At 29.6% G+C, this 5,650-nt stretch overlaps 1 long non-coding RNA gene across 1 annotated transcript; it reads right to left on the reverse strand.

The window, feature by feature from the left end:
• Positions 1–509: 509 nt before the first annotated feature.
• On the reverse strand, positions 510–5,399 carry LOC133035143 (uncharacterized). Its single transcript, XR_009686428.1, has 2 exons — positions 2,627–5,399; positions 510–1,985 (listed from the first exon to the last, which is right to left on the reverse strand). It is a non-coding gene; the product is annotated as an uncharacterized LOC133035143 (long non-coding RNA).
• Between the last annotated feature and the right edge of the window lie 251 nt (positions 5,400–5,650).

The following is a 5,650-nucleotide window of genomic DNA, read 5'->3' on the forward strand; positions in this document are numbered from 1 at the left end:
AATTTTACCTTGACATTTACTATAATTTCAACTATGTTTAGAAATCTATCAATACTATTCTAAGCAATAGTCTCTATTCACTATTAGTAGAAATAAATAAATATTTATTCTCACACAAATTGTATAACAAATAAAATTTTAAATATATGTATATTTTTACCGGGTATTACATTCTACCCTCCTTAAAGAAATTTCGTCCTCGAAATTTAACTACGAAATACACGAGGGACTTCATGTTTGTCACCACTTATTACATGACCTCCTTATCTACCTTATGGACCCAACTAATATGTACTTAACTTTTATCTTATTGGTAAAACTACAACACATATAACATATACAGTCTAATTTAAGTATTGTTATTCCTTTATATATTACTTAAATAACAAAGCATAGTCCATCACAATACTTACATATACGTGCTTTAAATACATAAATTTTGCAATAACATGCTCGTAATTTTATAAAAATTACTCTTCTCTTATGAACATCCTTATATGCCACTTGAGAACACATTATACAATACAAAAATAACAAACAACAAGGAGTAGGGTAGAAGAACTTATGCAAACTTCTCTTTAATTGTTCCCATTCTTTCATTGAATGTTAATTTTTTTTTTAACTTAATTTCCTCCATAAAGCTACAATTCCGTTATTATAGTTTCGTAGCATAATTATTAAGAATGTTGCCCTACACATAACGATTTAATATATCATCAACAAACCGGTGTCATTCAAGTTAACATACTCTCAGGAATGAGCGACATGCATATCATTGTAAAAGAAACATTTACTAATCCATCCAACTAATGAAATAGGAATAAGACTTACTATCAAAATCACTCTTTCTAAGAATGACTCGAGAAAAAAAATCGCTTAATCCAATTCTTACACCCACAGAATGAATGACTCTTATACACGAGTACACTACTCTGGCTACTGATAGTACCAATCAATCCATTTAAGCCCTCTTCAACTGTGTAGTCCCATACCTACACAGCCTCAGAATCATCACACTTGACCTTCCCCAAGCGGTGTGGGATTGCACAGCTTACCCGGTATATCCCCTTACGGATCACGGGACTACTGACTGTCACAATCTGTTCTTCTATTATAACCTTAATGATTAGATTTCACCCTTAACCAAAATTCAACTTAATTATTTCTAATAAGTAGAGTAGAGCTTAAAATTATCTATCCATTAACACTTAAAAAATCAAACTTAAGAACGTACTAATAGTTACATATGTCTAATTTATTAAACCTGAAACATACACTCTCGTTAGAAATACTAATATAACAACTAAATTCTTTTTTTTTTCCTAACATACTCTATTCCAATCTGCTTATAACACAATTTCTTTTGAAAAACACTCTTCTTATGCTCCTTATTTATGAAAATAAGTACAACTTATCAAAAATCAAACTTAAATTACGTAATTTAGCAATACCTTGAATTTTTTTTTCCAAAAATATCTCATAGATCGAATCCTACCCATAAAATTTTAAGACATATTCTTCAAAACACAAAGAAAACTTCTAGTTACACTAAAGATGTAACGCAACATAAAATATGTAAAACTAACATGAACAGATTAACTAAAACTTACAGTACAGTGAGTCGAGCTCGTCTCGTGGTAATGAACTTTACATGTTAGGGTCAACCACATCCTTTAGGACGGTATTGCTCTGATACCATATTGTAACGCCCCGATTTCCCGAGACGTCACACTAGTTAGTCCGTTTAAAACCATTTATTATAAAAATGATAAACTAATTTATTGAACATAATTAAAGCATGAGATCTCATTATTTTAAAACAAAAACACTTGATTCATTTACAAATTTTTAAACATTAATTTTTACAAAAGTAATCGAGCCAAAATCTTTAAAGAAATATTCTTAAACCAAAACATCGTGACAATCCCCTAACATGTAATTCACGCCTCGAGCTCGCCATCCTCACTGTTTAGTTTTGTCTTTACCTGCACACAGAGTACCCGTGAGCTAACGCCCAATAAGAAGAGCTATGTAGGACATAAGCCCCCAACTAGATAACATAGTCATAAGTATAACAATATCACAACATCAAATTAATTCTTACCATACTTGCATACATATAACAACATGTCATATCACATATTATTCTCACATACAATACAATATCATATCACAGTGTAATCTTAATGCATGCTATACTCACACACATAACACGTAGTATCTTATCGCACATTGTCCTCACATACGATAATCTACTCCCACTCATGTTGATCAGACATGAAGTGTAACTTTCCCCCGCCTTCAGGCTGTTCTCACACTCGACATCCAATAGGGCAATCCCTTATCACAAGTTGTACTCACCCATGAAAGGATAACCTGCAAGTAAACCCATACAAGCAGCCAAAAATATATCCTGCAGTGCTATGCTCACACCAGCAGCAAAAAACATATCCTATAATTGTTATTCTCACACAAACATTCAAAAGCCTTATCACTATCACATACTAACAATACTAACATAACAACAATTCATAGTACGAAATCTTATAAACACATGAACATGAAACCCACAATAAAGTTATATGTTTCAACATACACCCTGTGCACAAATGTCCACTCTTCTTACCTCAGTTGTTAAGAACACCTTCTTGCTACTCCAAGCACCTCAATAAATTTTCTTGTTGAGGATAAGATCATCAAATCCCGCTGCATAAGATTTGTTATCTCGTCATTACTACCTCTTCACAACTTTCTATTTGATGTCTCAAGCCCACAAGCCTTGATTATAAATCCAAAACTGTAAGAATGAAGGTAGAAAATAAGAAGAATTGTGGAAGGTTTGAGAGAAGCAACCATGAAGAAGAATGAGGCTTTGACTAATTGGTTTGGAGAGGAAAAATAAAACTATGATAGTTTAGGGTTTGATAAAAAGATTATGAGATATCGTATTCTGATAGATTTAGGTTAACTAAAAATAATAATATATAATAAAACGCTAAAATATTATTAAATCAACAAATATCTAATTTTTAAATTTTAAAAGTAAGCCCTTTATCTCGTAACTTTAGGCTCAGTTTTCACCTAGAAAAATTCCGAATTATGATATAACTATTTCTACAAAATTTATAGATCTTTGAATTATCTTTCCAACGCCACTAGAATCACCTCAATCGGAGCTCTAAAACTCTAGATATGATCATTTTAGTAAAACAGTTTTTAATCGTGCGAATTTATCAAAACCTACGAATTTTTGCGACATTAATTCCATTATAATGTTATTTAATGCACTCATACAATAAATTAAGGGAATTTTACAAAAATACTGTTTTTGGACCAAAACTTTACAATTATACTGGGACACGGCAAAAACAACATTTTTACTGCCCCAGCCCAATTTCATTACTTTTGTACTGCCCAAGCCCAACAGCATAACATTTATACTGTGAACAGAAAAACACACGGGAAACAACCTTCTTCGTGTGTGGGGAGACGCCGGAGACGGAAATCACCAAGAAAAAACCATTAAATCCGGCAAGAATAAACAAAAGCAGTAAAATCGACGTCAATAAATAATCATGGCAAAACAACAGTAAAACAACACTAAAACAATCAAACAAAACAAAAGAAAAAAATGATTAACAAAAACAAACAATCTGCTGCACAACCTCAACACCAGATGCAAAATCAACTATATTTGCAAGTCTATTCCTAGAAAATTATAAAAAAAAAAAAACTACTAAAACAACACTGAAACAACACAAAAACAAATGAAGCAAATATAACTACTTAGAAAAATATAAAAGAAACACACACCTCAAAACTCTCTTGTGAGTGAGCTCGTCAAATATATTTATAGGAGAACCAAAAGAAAAAAACCACAAAAATAGCCAAAGAGAACGAAGAAGAAATGTATTTATAGCCTCTATCTTTCAAACTCACAGACATAACCATCACAACAACACGAGAACACCCAGAAAATACCTATTAATTCCAGCGAGATGGAGCAAGGGCAGTGAAATCGGCATCAAATAAATAAATCATGAAAAACAACAGTAAAACAATACTAAAACAAATAAAACAATAAAAGAAAAAAATGATAAAAAATTAACTATGTTGTGCACATCCCCAATACTAAATGCACTATATTTGCAAGAAAGTTCTAGAAAATTAGAACAAAAAAAACCCACACTAACTCTTATATTTTAAAAAAAAACGTAACTAAGAACTTAAAAAAATTAAAAAAAAAAAAGAAGAAGAAAAGAAAAGAAGATGAAGAAGAAGAACTGAACATGAAAAAAAAATAAAAATCATGAAAAACAACAGTAAAACAATACTAAAACAATACTAAAACAAATAAAACAATAAAAGAAAAAAATGATCAAAAATTAACTATGTTGTGCACATCCTCAATACTAAATGCACTATATTTGCAAGAAAGATCTGGAAAATTAGAACAAAAAAAAACCACACTAACTCTTATATTTTCAAAAAAAACGTAACTAAGAACTTCAAAAAATTAAAAAAAAAAAAAAAGAAGAAGAAAAGAAAAGAAGATGAAGAAGAAGAACTGAACATGAAAAAAAAATAAAAAAGTTATATGTTGATGGAGAGAAATAGAGAGAACTTGAGGAAGTAGAGAGTGAAAAAAATGAAGAAGATGATGAATAGTAAGAGAGAATAATGGAGAAGAGAGATTAGAGTGAAAGAAATAAGTTTGAAATATTTTAGGTGACATATTTTTATCATCAATTTTAATTAAAAAAATAATAAAAAAAAATATATATCACTAAAGTGACAACACAAGTCACATCACACCTTTATACCTTTAAAATATAATATAATTTTAATTAAAAGAAAATTAAAAAAAAAAAGAAAAACCCCCCACACGTTTTTTAAGATTATAATATATATATATATATTTTATGTAAAAAGTTTGCAACTGCCAAAAAAAAAAAAATTGTTTTAAAAAAAAAACGTGGCAAAACCCTATCGTGACAAGTGGCAATGAAAATCCCTTACACAGCTAAAGTTTAAAAGGCAGTAAACTGCCAAAAAAAAAAAAAACAGTATAAATGTTGTTTCCAGCGTGGCACAGTATAAATGTAATAAAATGGGAAAAATCAGTAGTGGGTGTAAATTTCCCTAAATTAAACCCACTATATAATCTATAAAACTCTAATAGACTTTCATATTGGGCTTTAATTGAGTAATTATCCTAATTCGTAAAAACACCATAATTTTACCTTGACATTTACTTTAATTTCAACTATGTTTAAAAATCTATCAATATTATTCTAAGCAATAGTCTCTATTCACTATTAGTAGAAATAAATAAATATTTATTCTCACACAAATTGTATAACAAATAAAATTTTAAATATATGTATATTTTACCGGGTATTACAGATAGCTTTTTAAGTATAGTAGCAATTTATTTTTTATTTTTTTTAAAAATGAGTTATCTTTTCTTTTAGTAAGATATTTCCTAAAACTATAAATAGAATTCTAATTCTAAGGAGATTCATCTATCTTTTCAAGTACTATAAACAGAATCCTAATTCTAAGGGGATTCATCTATTCAAGCACTAAAAATAGGATCTCTTAGGATACGAATTTAAGTGTTCGTTCTAAGTGTTCGTTGTGCTAAGTC

Source organism: Cannabis sativa, chromosome 2 (genome assembly GCF_029168945.1).
Source record: "Cannabis sativa cultivar Pink pepper isolate KNU-18-1 chromosome 2, ASM2916894v1, whole genome shotgun sequence".
Classification (NCBI taxonomy): Eukaryota; Viridiplantae; Streptophyta; class Magnoliopsida; order Rosales; family Cannabaceae; genus Cannabis; species Cannabis sativa.